Source organism: Bemisia tabaci, chromosome 2 (assembly GCF_918797505.1).
Source record: "Bemisia tabaci chromosome 2, PGI_BMITA_v3".
Lineage (NCBI taxonomy): Eukaryota > Metazoa > Arthropoda > Insecta > Hemiptera > Aleyrodidae > Bemisia > Bemisia tabaci.
The window spans coordinates 33977187-33992219 of NC_092794.1; the positions used below are offsets into that span (position 1 = coordinate 33977187).

Genomic DNA, 15033 nt, shown 5'->3' on the forward strand with positions numbered 1-15033 from the left:
AGAGTCAAAACTCGGCACTTGACTCTAAACTTGCCGCGTTAATGGCTGAGGTGCAGCTGCTAAAATCGCAGCCACCAAGTTATGCACCTCCGCCCTCAGTAAATTCCCAGAATCCTCACCCCGTCGAGGATTTAAATGCTCAGGTAACTTTACCGCCTCATCAAACAGGGAGTTCTCCCCTCAACGAGGATGTAAATTCCATACATAGTGTTAATATGGATGATATAGGTACAGACTCTGAAGAAGAATTGGTCGCTCAAGAAACCAGCTGGTTAGCCCCACAGGATACGGATCTTTCAGCTAGAGAAACTTATGGCATTAAGCTTCCCCCAACCAAAAGGAAGCGCGAGGACACAAGAGCAGAACAAGAATCCGGTCAAGTATCCCCCTCAGTTACTACCGATCAGAAAAAGCGGAACAACAAAGGTAAGGGGAAACCAGTTCAACCCACCCTCGAGCATACTCTCGCAAAGGAGGCCCCCTCTTCAAGTAAGAATGCAAAACCTTCACAACCCTGGTAAAAATGATAGGTTGATATCAGTTATAATCAGTAGCGGAAATGAACTGATATTAACTGATTTTAACTGATATCGACGGTTACCAACTGATACCAGTTGAAAGTCTACAGATATTTGATGAGTAACAGTTGGCACCAGTAGAGGTTACACTGATACCAACTGATACCAGTTGAAAGTCTACAGATATTTGATGAGAGTCAGTTGGTACCAGTAGAGGTTGTACTGATACCAGATTATACTCAATAGATCGATGTTGAGCCTCAATAGGTAACAGTTGAAATTTGCTACGTATCACTTGAGGTTCAATTGATATCGGTCCAGCATGAACTGACATCTGTTGAACATCTACTGATCCAAACAGAAATTCAATAGACGTCAATTACAAGTTTAAACTTAGTCCAATGAGGCTACTTATGCATTTTAACAGGACGATCTGGTTGGCATGTTTGACAAGGCCCACTAGGCCACTTCATCAAGGCATCTAGTTTTCAGGGCCACTACATCAATAGAGATATTTATATTAGTTTAATCCCTTTTCCATTCAATTTTTTTCTACGGTAGGTAAATGCATTATTTTATGGTTTTAAAATCTCGAATACCTAATGCTGATTATTTGAAATTCTACGGCCGTTCAAAGATTATGTCACTTGCTAAAGAAAGGAGGAGTTTAAGGACAGTGCAATACGTAGGTGGGTACCCAGCGCTGCTTGCTGTTACACAAAAATCGGTCCTTCACACCAGTTCCATGGGTTTGTCGGCACGGGAGCATGGATTTTATACCAAAAATTCTGTGCGATGCCTACTTCAATTTGTTGTGATTTTGATCAGGAGAATCCCCCATGTAAAAGGGGGGTATAATGTGTAATTTTTGAGCCGCTCCCATCGCAACTGATCTCATATTACTAGATACTATATTTGGTTGATACCATCCCCAGTAAGAATTTTTTCCCACTACAAAAAAGAGATAAATTTTAACCTTTTTTTTTTCTTAATAAGCCGTAAATATTAATACAAAACATGTAATATTTATCCCATGGTTGACGGCTCTTAGAACGCTTTCACGTTTAAAAAAACGTAAATTTATATACATTTCTATATTTTTTACGTAAAAATGTCCTTAGGGCGTTAACCATGGAATCAATTGTACATCTTTTCAATTTTTTTCTCACGCCTGGTAAAATTACGTAAAAATATTGGAAATTACAATAACATTTACTTACGTAAAAAATATATTAAAAATAACGTAGAACTGAAGAAAAATAATCTTGGTAAATCAAGTGTTTACATGAATTTCACTTCAAATTCATATCAAAAAATGTAAAAAGAAAAAAGATGTGATTTCGAGGAGACTAAACATTTTTCATATAAAATTTACATGAATTTAAGTAAATGATTTCCTTATCGGCGACAACTTGATCCTTTTTTTAACATAATTTTATCACTGCACAAAAAGAACGTGGCAAAAACACATAAAAATTATCTCGATCATTTTTTTTCTTAACTGAAAATTCATATAAAGACATATCAATTTCTTCAACGCTCACCACTCGAAAATATTTTTTTCCATAATTTACACATAAAAATTACATGAAAAGAATGTGACGAAAACACATAAAATTACCTTGATCAATTATTTTTTTCACATGAAATTCATATAAATATGTTAATGAAATTTTTTTGACCCTCCCGCAATAAAGATTTAATTATTTGTTTTCAAATTTTTTTCATGATTATTTTCAAGTTCTTATAAGTTGATTATTGATTTTTCATCATTTCATCCTTTTTTTACATCTTTAATTATTATTTTTGGTTTCGCATTTTGTGTTTCTTAGTCTCATCTTTAAGGAAAACATAACTTGTAAAACTTCACTTACATTTTAAGTGATTAAAAAATAAAATGAAAAAATTAAGTGTAGATTCAAATTCAACACAAAATCATCACTCTCTGTCAAATTGATTCTAGTGGGGGCCCTGAAATGGCAAAAATACGTCTATTATGATCGCATGCGCGGATAGAGTAGTGGCTCTGTCTCTTGGACGATCACCAAAGTTAAGCAACGCCGAGCGTAGTTAGTACTTAGATGGGAGACCGTTTGGGAATGAGCGCTGCCTGCTAAGCCTCGTGTCAGAAAGACGAGAACGGTAATTCCCAGCAGCGCTCTCTGGTCGTCAAATCGTGAGATAAACGTGAGAAACTGAATAAATACGTAAAATTACACAAGCAGATAGTGCGTTTTTAATTTATGTCTTATCAGTTGATACATGGTACCAACTGATACCAAGTATCATTTCAGATCTGTTGATACTTCGAACTGCCACCACTTATCAGTTTAGATCAGTTGAAGCCATCAACTGACCCGATCTCAATTGATGTCTACTGATGCTCCGCGCCAAAACACCGTTGACAAACTGATACACCGTCAACTGATCATTTTTACCAGGGAACCAATTATTAAGCCCAAGGAGAAGGAGATTTTTCCGGCTCTTCCAGCACCAATTAAAATTTTAAATATAGATGATGTGGCTATGCTAAAGCCATTATTAGATAAAACCCTTAAAGAGCCCTCTTTGTATAAGTTACGAGCTGTAGAAGATAAGGTTTGGAAGCTGAATGTCTCTGACGAAGCCTCATATCGGGCAGTTACGCAAACTTTAAATGAACACCAAGATATGTCTTGGTACACTTATGAAAATAAGAATACTAGGGAACTGAGGGTTATGTGTAAGGGCCTCCACCCTACCACGCTAGAAGAGGACATTGTTACATCCCTACGAGACAAGGGATTTAAAATTATTAAAGCTGTTAATATTCTTACAAAAATTAGACAGGAAAATAAGATAGTTGAACGGCGCAAACTGCCTATGTTTCAACTATTTTTTGAACATGGAGAGGACTCAAATAGAGTATATAAAATTAAGGATATAGATAACCAAATTGTTAAAATTGAAGCTTGCAAGGTTCCAGAAGGACAGGTGGTGCAATGCCGTCGTTGTCAAGGTTTCCTTCATGTACAGTCTAGGTGTCAAGCCCCCCCCCCCCCCCCCGCTTGCGTCAAGTGTGCCGGCCCACATTTATCAGTCCAATGTAAGATTAAGTTTACAACCAGCCCAAAATGTGTCAACTGCTTGGGTGATCATGTTGCAAGTTTCAGGGAATGTCCCTTACGAGTTAAATTGGCTGAAAATAGACTAAACAGAACTAAGAAAGCACAAAATGCTAATCTACTAAAGAATGACAAATCTGTAAGTTTTACTACCCCGGCCTCACCGGGCAACCCTCCCGTTAGCGGTCAAAAAAGCTACGCTAACGCCCTGCAAACTGCAGACAGCAACTTAAATATACCGCAAACTCTCGAGACCATTATGCTAATGTTAGGCCAAATAGTGAGCCAACAACAGGCAATGGAGCTTCGGCTAAACGCCATAGACCTGGGTCGTTCAGGCTGTCCCAAGGCATAATGAGTAGAGAAAACAAAGAGAGAATTTTCAAGGTTGTGTCATGGAATGCGAACGGTATTGTTTATCGTAGAAAGGAACTCATACAGTTTCTTCAAGATGAATCTATTGACATTTGCTTAATTTCAGAAACTCATATGACGTCAGTCATATTTCTTTGTAAAAAACTACAAATTTTATCATGCCATTCACCCGGCGGATGCAGCGTACGGCGGAGCGGCAATCTTGATTAAAGCATCCATTAAACATTACGTATATGACATAACTTCTGCACCTGCATTCCAAGCGGCAGCAATCACACTGATGGGAGAGTCCGGAAATTTAGTAGTTGCATCTGTCTATGCTCCTCCTAGACTTAATAATAAGGAAATAGACTATGCGAATTTCATTAGTCAATATGGACCCAGATGTGTGGTAGCTGGCGACTGGAATGCGAAGCATACCTTCTGGGGGTCTAGAATTATTACAACTAAGGGTAGAAACTTATTTGCCGCTGCGAAATCTCTTCATGGCGACTTTATTTCTCAAGGGAAAGCTACCTACTCATTATCCATCGGACCCTAAGAAGAACCCAGATGTCATTGATTTCGGATTCATAAAGGGCATTAGTAGACATAACGTACATGTTCAATTATTAGAGGAACATCTATCCTCAGACCATGTGCCCGTGCAATATCAGATTTCATTTTGCCCCATGCCCATATGTCCCCCAGATAGGCTACATAATAAAGCAACGGATTGGGATCTGTTTAAAGAATATGTACACGATAGGATACAGCTATATAGTGTATCAAAGATAGAAACGCCTCAGAATCTCGGGAAGGACCTGGAGCTCTTTGTTAGGGTATTGCAAGATGCAGCAAGGGAAGCCACTCCGCCTCCCAGGAAATTTTTTGCAGCTCATGTTCCGAAATCACCGAAGCTTGAATATCTTTTACATCATAAAAAACACGTGTCTGGCTTCACAACAGAACGGCAACTAATAAGTCTATTTTTAATTACTATTCAAGAGCTGTCTCAGCTGAAACTACTAGAATTGCCGATGATAACCTAGCAACTTACATTAAAACCCTAGACGCTACACCCGCGTCCGAGTATTCGCTATGGAAAGCGACCCGATATCTTAAGCGCCCCTCTCAATACAATTCCCCACTTAGGACTAGGGAAAATGGTTGGGCTCGTTCTGATAAAGAAAAGGCAGACCTTTTTGCATTACATCTAGCAGAGGTATTTAAACCCCATTCGCAACCTCATGCAACAAGAAATAATGTTCATTATGATCTTGATGAACATCAGTTAATAGATCAAAACCTACAGATCCCAGAGTGCTCATTAGGAGAAGTGCAAAAAATGATAATGAAAGGGAAAAACAAGAAAGCCCCAGGGGAGGATCTCGTTACAGGGCTTCTTCTTAAAAAATTGCCGGACAAAGCAGTTTACAAATTAGCAGAGATATTCAATGCAATAATCAGACTGGAGCATATACCGCAACAATTTAAGGAGTCAATTATAATCCTTTTCCATAAAAAGGGTAAACCTTATGCTCAACCGTCATCATATAGACCCATTTCCCTGCTTGCAGTCACTGGAAAATTGTTCGAACGACTTTACATCGATCGCCTTTTAAAAGTCGTTAATGCAAAAAAGATCTTGCCTCCCCAACAATTTGGTTTTAGAAAAGGGCATGCAACGATTGAACAGTTAAATAGATTAACGAACTTTATCGAGAAAGCGTTAGAAAAAGGTGAATATAGTGCGGCAATTTTTTTTAGACATTGCCCAAGCATTCGACAAAGTCTCACATCAACTTTTGATCTCCATGCTTGGCAAGGTTTTACCTGCCTGCCATGCCAGATTGCTAAAATCATATTTGCAGAATCGTACGTTCAAAGTTCGGGTAGACGAGGCGTTATCAGACAGCCTCCCTATTTTAGCAGGTGTACCCCAGGGTTCGGTACTGGGTCCCTTGCTGTATCTTCTCTTTACCTCAGACATACCGCCTGCAGTACGGGATTCCATGTTAGCTAAATACGCGGACGATACAGCGTATGCGGCGTCCAATTTATCCCAAGAAGTAGCTCGATCTAGACATACCTACTCCAAGAAAATTTAACTTCGCCCAAGTAGCAGTGATCGCGATAAATTGCGATTTAATTGGAGAATGTATCGCGATTTTATCGACGTCGCGATTTATTGCAATATTATCGGGAGAAAAATCGCGATAAATTGCAACAAAATCGCGATATTATCGAACGCGATTTTATAGAGATAAAATTGCAATAAATTGAAATTTTTCATTAACGCATGAATGACGCATATGAAAGATGTTTCTATTCCGCCGCAGCCGTTTTTACCGAGATCCGTTGGTAACTTAAGTAACCATCTCATTTTTTTTTATCAATTATTAGTATAATGTTACAAAGACAGACTGGTAAGCTTACCTGAAAACCGGTATTTTTACTGATTTTTTCAGGTAAGAATACCACTTTTATTGGTAATCAATCCCCGGTAACTTTACCATTTTATCTCGGTAATTCTACCACAGTCGATAAAAACTATTGGCGTTTTTCCCAAGGTCCATCGGTAACTTTGCCATCTCACTATTATTGGTAATTTTACAGAGACAGAATGATGAGATTACCAATAGAACCTTATTTTACCAACCGTATTTCAAGGTATGAAATAAAATACAGAGGAGGGAAAATTAAAAAAAAAAAAAAAAAAAAAAAAAAAAATCCAATGAAAAATCGGTGTCAGTCAACGCAAAGACATAAGTTGTGAGGTTGCGAAGCGCCGATCCATGTATAAGAGGCTTCAATTCGCACACGCAAGTCATATAGCGGTCATAGCATAGTGACAATGTGCTGGCCTTCCACCGTAGCGATTGGGGTTCGAATCCCCGCGGAGGCTCCGGGGATTTTACGCTCGTCTTCGTCAAAGGACCTGACGGCTGAACCTAACGGCAATCGGCTGATAACTTTAACCCCTTTTTTTTGGCGATTTTATCAATCGCTAGGATCATCAACATCTGAGCGATCATCCTCGATCTTATCGCGATAAAATCGCAATTTTTTCGGGCCGATAAAATCGCAATAGAATCGCGAAAAGATCGAGGATAATCGCTCAAATGTTGATGATCCTAGCGATTTTATCGCCGATAAAATCGAGGATAATCGCGACTTTATCGGCGATAAAATCGCGATTTTTCCGTTGAAAAATGCTACTTGGGGGTAGGTATATGACTGGTGTCAAGAGAAAGACATAGTTATGAATCCTTCTAAATTCGTTTGAATGATCTTTTCAAACCGAATAATAAACAATAACTTATTTTTTCAATATGGAAATGTCCTCATCCCCATATCAAATTTTGCTAAATATCTGGGCCTTAATCTCGATTGTAAATTGAAGTGGAAACACCACATTAAGCTAAAACGTCAGGAATGCAACTGGAAATTTAGTCGCCTTCAGTGGTTGGTGGGAGGTCGTTCTCCATTATCCCTTGGCAATAAGTTGCTTATTTATAAGCAGCTTATTAGACCTGTCTGGGCATATGGATGCCAGATATGGGGAACGGCTGCTCCCACGAACATTAAGATGATCCAGACACTTAAAAATAAAATACTTCGTAGAATCTGTGGGGCACAAAGATATGAACGAAACAGGGATATCCACAGAGATCTCGGCATTGAGCCTGTGGGAGACCTTATCACAAAAATTTCCTCTCGCTATGAGGCTCGTCTACATAGACACAGTAATGAGGAAGCAATTACGTTGCTAGATAACAATAAAGAAATTAGAAGATTAAAAAGACGCAAACCATGGGAGCTGGCCACTCCTCGATTTGATCTGTATTTTTAATTAGGTATACTATGCTCCTCTTTTCTTACATCATCTTTACATTAATTTTCATTTTCATTTGTATCACTGATTTTCATACTCATTTATACGTGTGTTAGTTTTTGTTAGGGGTGGGGAGGGTTATTTAGTGGTAGTTTCACTACTTATACTCACCTCTGTTTCCTTTTCTTTCAAGAATTAAGAAACTACTCTGTTGTCTCTTTGTATACTGATTTATTACATTGTAAAGATACTGTATATAATTCCTTTGGAAGTTTACAAAATAAAAATCTAAAAAAAAAAAAAAAAAAAAAAATTAATTGCAAAAAATGGATAAATTTATCGAATTTCTTACGAAAAAAATTATTCAATTGCATATCTGCAAGTGTCAAAGACTCCACATGGCAAGTACCGACTTGCAAATATTGGCCTTCCTATCGGGATTTCAACCTGGGACCTACAGTTTACGAACCTAACACCCTACCTTCTTATAGCCATCGGGGCTTATGTCTCCGTCGGGCGAACTTTTACTATAGGTACAGGGTGTCTCACGAAAAAAGAGCCAACTCGAATATCTGCCGAACGCGTTGGAATTTCGAAAACGGTAAAAGGCGTGTTCGTATATATCGAGGGGACACCTTTTGGCGAATTTAGTAGGAGTAAAAAGAGAGAACCTATCGATTAGACGCACAGTCACTGGATATGAACGCATCATGACAACACTGCAGAGCAAGATTTGCAGCGGAAAGCTAATAAATTGCAAATCAAAAGTGATAAAAAAGGAGAGCCTCCCGATTTTATCCAATTCTATAAGGAAGTGATAGAACGCATGCAATTCTACCCCCAAGGTCATAGCTCTCGAAGTGCATAGTACAAATTCAATGTCGCGCCAGACGCGCGCGCCAGTCACCAGGAGCTACATACCTTCGTCTTCAGTTCGTTTTTTCCACTCGTGACCGACTGCACTCCGGCTGATGACCGTAAGTTTCTTAAGGAGTCAATACATCTTAAGGAGGTAAATATTACTCTATACAGGGTGATCCAAAAGTCCCTTCCACCCCCTCTAACTTTTTACCTAATTGAGGTAAAGATTTGAAACTTGGGGGATATTCCTAGGTCAAAGGGAGCTATTTTTTGGCCCGCCTAAAATTTTCAGGGGGCTCCCCTTGGGGAGCCAACGGCCCCCAACTTTTAATTTTCAAATAGGAAGACCCCCTTTATGATAGCTCGTTCGAAAGAACATAAAAAAAGAAAACTTTTCGCGCAAACCCGAAGTCAATATCTCAAACCGTTTCAAAATGGTGGCCGGTGAAAGTTCAAAATGGCCGAAAATTCACACCGGTTATTTGTCGATGGATTTGCGCGGAAATCAGTATGTAGGGGTATTTTGACACGAGAAAAACGAATTTGACGTTAGATTTTCAAAAAAACCGAAATTTCCAAAATGGCCGCCGGTTAAAGTTTAAAATGGCCGAAAATTGTCACCTCGGTTTTTTCCTGATGGATTTGCCTAAAACTTGGAATTTGCGAGTATTTTGGCATAAGATAAACAAATTTGAACCTAGATTTTGTAATATCCCATAGGTTGGTAACATGTAATGGCGGAGATGTGTCTCTCCGCCAGGGTCAGGCCGTGGAGGCGCACTCTGTCTTCTCTATCGAATAAACTCGCTGTGTGATAACGTCTTCGCTCGTTCTCGTTTTTCCGTTATAGCAAATTGGCGACGAGGATTCTAAAAAATGTTCTCGCATTACTAGAACTTATCTACCAATTCTCTTTTTTCTCTCGTCCGGTACTTCTCGAAAATGTGCCTTATCCGCAATCACGGCTCCAGCTCCAACCTTCGTTTGAGAAGAGGTAACCTCAACCTCGTACCTCGTCTATGACCTCGTGCTACCCGGGCCGCGTCAACTCAATCGCGATTTATTAATCGGCATTCCTTCCAGCTTTTCCTGCTCAACTTCGACTCCACCCGTTAGAAATGAACGAAGAACAATTTACGGCTTTCCTAAACGTGGTACAAGCCTCCCTATCAAGCATCTCAATCCAGGCCCCAGCAATTCCAGGAGCAGCAGCCGGTCAATCGAATGGAGAATCTAACCCGGATGGATCATCCTCAACCTCATCCAGCACTTGGAGGATCTTGAATTTTGAGCAATATGACGGCAAAGAGAAATTCTGTCAATACGTCCGAAACGAAACTTGGGGGATATCCCCCAAGTTTCAAATCTTTACCTCAATTAGGTATAAAGTTAGAGGGGGTGGAAGGGACTTTTGGATCACTTTGTATAAAGCTGCTGTTCCCACTCACTCTGCCCCCCCCCCCCCCTTAGATAAAAATTGGCCGAAGCGATTTCCTTTAAAATTGGTACACGCTTAGCTATTGTAATGAGGAATTGATTAAAATTATTCCCATTCAAATCCGCTGCCTTGGATGCCCGCAAGAGCGAAAAGTTATTTCTCCATGTAGTATTACATTGGAGATACGCGGTTGTTTACGCGCATTGCGCCGAACAGGTTCAATCCTGTTGCGTGACGTCACTGCCTTATAGACGAAATTTAAGGTTTTAGGAGGTATTTTTCAACGAATGTTTGTGAAAATTGGTAAGCAGGGGTATTTTTCTCAGGGGATCTCGAATTTTTGGTCAGATTTTCAAAATTTCCAAATCCAAAAGATGGCGGCCGTGGCCTAAAATGCTAGGTCGGCTCCTGTTCGATCGATTTTCGTGAAACTCGGTATCCACGGGTATTATTCGACGAGAAACTCGAACTTTTGGTCAGATTTTCAAAATTTCCAAATCCAAGATGGCGGCCGTGGCCTAAAATGCTATATAGCTTCCTGATATCGATCGATTTTTGTGAAATTCGGTATTAGGGGGTATATTTCGACGGGAAATTAGAATTTAAGGTCCGATTTTCAAAATTCAAAAATCCAACATGACGAACGTGGTCTAAATTGCTATCTTGGCTTCCGATCCATCGATTTTTATGAAATTCGGTATTAGGAGGTGCACGGAAAAAAAAGATTTACTGAATTTAAGTAAACGCGTCTACTTGGATTTTTTACTTATTTCAAAACGGGTTTGACTTGGAAGAAACCAACGGTTTTCTTCATGCAAGACAACATGATTCGCTTGAGACAAGCGAATCGTGTTTTCTTAAATAAAATAAACGTTGTTTTAAAATAAGCCAACTTTTGCTTGAATGAAGAAACCAGTTTCTTTAAAATTAGTAAACGGGGTGAACGCCTTCTGAGTCCGGCCGTTGCCTCTTTTTAAGTCAACAGCATGCTTGGTAGAAGAAAATACGTTGTGTCGAAAGAAGAAACCGGTTTCCTCAAAATTAGTAAACGGGGCTAACTCCTTTCAAGGCGACCGGATGCAATTAGCAATACGCCCGTTGATTTTTTACAATTCAACAGTTTGCTTGGTACAGTGAAACACGTTGCGTTTAAAGAAGAAACCGGTTTCCTCAAAATTAGTAAACGGGGCGAACGCCCTCAGCGGGGGAGGATGCAATAAGCCAGACGCTGTTGCCTTCTTTTAACCCAACAGCTTGCTTGGTAGAAGAAAACACGTTGTGTCGAAAGAAGAAAACGGTTTCCTTAGAATTAGTAAACGGGGCGAACGCCCTCAGCGGGGGAGGATGCAATAAGCCGGATGCTGTTGCCTTTTAATAACCCAACAGCTTGTTTGATGAAAGAAAACACGGTACGTCAGAAGAAGAAACCAGTTACCTTAAAAGTAGTAAACGGAGTGAGTCCCTTCCGCGGGGAACGGATGCGGCATGGGACATGTGCGGTTGCCTACTTTCAATATAACATTCTGCTTCGAAGAAGAAACCAGTTTCCTTAAAATTAGTAAACCGGATGGTGACGCCTCCTATGAGAATGATACATGCAATTGCTGCCAGATGCCGTTAGCATCTGCTTAAACCAACACCATTTATGACGGAATAAAAGGAGACGGAAGTTAAAAAATCAAGATGCCCATTATATTTGTCTACAAAATAATTGTTCTTTAGGGAGAAATTCATTTAATGTGTCCTTTGAGAAATCACTCATATGCTCGGCGTCGACAAAAAATTAAATAAATAAAGAAGTAAAGAAGGAGAGGAAGAGGAAATATTTGCGTTGTTCTAAATAGATCGGCACTGTGCATTTGAAGTTTTAATTTTTATTTTTAAATGAAGGGGGCCTCATAAAGAGGACTTAAATACCTAATTAGATTGAAGCCGGGAGTTTTTTGCATTGCCTCAGTTCAGTTTCATCGGACAATGTATTTCCTCACACTAAAAAATCGCAATTATTTTTACTTATTTTCTTCCTTACTTTTCCTGTCCTGATGAATGAAAGATCCCTCGCAGATAGAATTAAAAAGGGTCAAATAAAATGCATGCTTATGCTGAGGGCCGAGGAAGAAATTAAAAAAATGTGGAGAGAATCATACTTTTCAGCGTGTCACCCACCAAGTTGACAGATGAAGATATTCGAATAACTCTGCTGCTACGTAGTGTTTACACTGTTCAATATCGATTTTCCGGGTCCCTTTGATTTATGAACGCAACGATGGAGTGGATCGAAAACAAAATACAGTTTTTTCTGTATTTTCGAAAAGAATTTGCGAGTGCAAAATTGTTGATATTTAAAACTTTGATTCATTTGTGTCCGGGGAAATTTTGGGTCGAAGGGCCTGTCGGGACCGATCTTTCCGCCCCCCCTCCCTCCACAGTCTTGTACGGATACTCATAAAGAGCTCAACATTTTTTACCGTAATTGAAGCATTTGACCCTTTTTACCTTGTTTCCCTGCAAAATAGGGTGGATCCAGCACTTCTTTACCACCTTCCTATCAACTTTAGAGAGTGTAACGAAAATGAAGTGCAGCTATACAATAAAATATTAGAACGTCACGCGTGTGATTACGTAAACTGAGTAAAATATAAGAGTAATTGAAGATTGAACTTTTTTTATGAATAAATTGTGACTGTCCACGGAAAAAGATGCCTTAATCCAGAAAATCTCAAAGCTTATTTTTCAAATCTTATTTTTTAAAGTAAGGAATTAGAACTATTAATGTTTCTTTTATAGTGCTCACATTCTTCCTTTTCCGCCCGATGTGAATTAATTAGAACTATTGAATAGAACTATTAATATTCTAATTGAAATAGAAAAGTCTAATAAATGGTCCAGAATAGTCTTGAATATTATAATCGAATTGAATAGAACTAGTAATATTTAAAAAATGTAACAATCTCAGTCATCAAAAATAAAAAGTTATTGTGTTACAAACATTTTCGAAGAGTTTCATTCTTTATTCTTATTTTTTTAAAGTCAGCGATTCTTCAAGAAAAAATGAAGAGAGAAAACTTTAAAAAAGGCGCATTGCTTTAAATTCTTTTTAAAGAGATTAAAAATTAATATAAGATGGGAAAGAAACAAAAATAAACGTAAAAAAAGTGACAACAGTAACACGTTCTTTTTTGCTCCAAATTCATCTTTTCGGGTTCAAAAAATCTTAACCCATCAGGTCTCACACACTGAGAAAAAACTATGGCTTATAAACCTATTAGAGGTAAATATGGAACACCACTAATAGTAGTACCTCTACATATAATAATAGCACATATACCTTAGTTATGGTCTCTGTACCTTAATTAGGTACAGAGACCTTAGTATGGTTCACAGACCGAGAATCATTAGTTTATTTACGACTATTATAGGTGTTCCATATTTACCTCTAATAGGTTTATAAACCATAGTTTTTTCTCAGTGCACATATTCACTATCACAATAATGGTGAGAGCCTAAGTCAATGACTTATATAGTGTAAATTCGGCCGACGTAGACATAAGCCCCGATGGCTAAGTAGGTAGGGTATTAGGTTCGTAAACTGTAGGTCCCAGGTTCAAATCCCGATAGGTTGGCCAAAATTTGCAAGTCGGTACTTGCCATGTCGAGTCTTCGATACTTGCAGATATACAATTGAAAATTTTTTTCATCAAAAATTCGATAAATTAAACCATTTTTTGCTAATATTGATCAATAATAATACATATGATATGGGTGCAGTGTGCATACCTGCAGTGACTATTTACTAAATTTAAAACAACAATTGGCTAGAAATAAGTAAACACGCCTGGGAGTTAGGCAACATCCATTCATGCCGGGCGTCTCCGTTTACTAATTCTAAGACAACAGTTGGTTTCAATACAATAAACGCGCATTCCCGTCCAACACGCCGTTTACTAATTTTAAACAAACCATTAACTTGAAGCCAGTAAATGCACGTGGGAGTTACGCAACTGTTTCCTATTTCTAAGTAAACAGTTTACCTAGATCAATACGACGGATACTCACTTCAAACCAACGATAACTTCTTAAATTTAGGAAATATTTTCACGGCATGGAATGTTTCCTTTTTTTAAGTAAACGCTTTCTTCTTTTAAGGGGACGTGGAGCGTTGGATTGAGAAAACGCTATTTCTTGATCCAAGGTAACTCCGTTGTCTTAGTTCAAACCTCCGTTTCTTGTCGATACTTTTTAAGTATCCAGTTTACTTGGTCTAAGACGGCTCCACCTTGTATTTAGGAAACATTTTTTTCAGTGTGTATTTCAACGGGGAATTAGAATTTTAGGTCCGATTTTCAAAATTCAAAAATCAAAAATGGCGAACGTGGTCTAAATTGTTATCTCGGCTTCCGATCCATCGATTTTCGTGAAATTCGGTATTAGGCGGTGTATTTCGACGGAAAACTCGCATATTTGGTCAGATTTTCAACATTTCCTAATCCAAGATGGCGGCCCCAAACGAAAACGCGGTCCGGACTCCTAGAACATCAATTTCTGTAAAACTTGGTGAAAAAGAAGATTAAGACATGGATGTTGTCTCCTCATCAATGTTAAAAACTGTGCGGGGCGGTGGCGGCTCGCGGAGCGAGTCGCAAGTTCGTCGCGAAGCGTAGAACTGGGGTCCAGGGGCACTCCCCGGCTAGACATGTCAGCTCGCAAAGCGAGCTAATCACGACTAGTTTTAAAATAAGGAAGTGATTTTAACCTCACATTTCTATCCAATAGGTACTATAAGGAAGTGTTTACACACGATTGTATTGCTATGAAGAAACCCGTTTCCACACCACCTTAGAGGTAGGGTTATCAGCGCGTTTTTTTTAAAATGGTACCCAGTAGACCTATTCCACTAGATGATATTATTAGTTTACATCA

General features: G+C 38.9%; 1 long non-coding RNA gene across 1 annotated transcript; it reads left to right on the forward strand.

Moving 5' to 3' along the window:
• The first annotated feature begins 1321 nt into the window (after positions 1–1321).
• LOC140224067 (uncharacterized) lies at positions 1322–14419 on the forward strand. Its single transcript, XR_011899304.1, has 2 exons — positions 1322–7204; positions 9436–14419. It is a non-coding gene; the product is annotated as an uncharacterized lncRNA (long non-coding RNA).
• Positions 14420–15033: the final 614 nt, after the last annotated feature.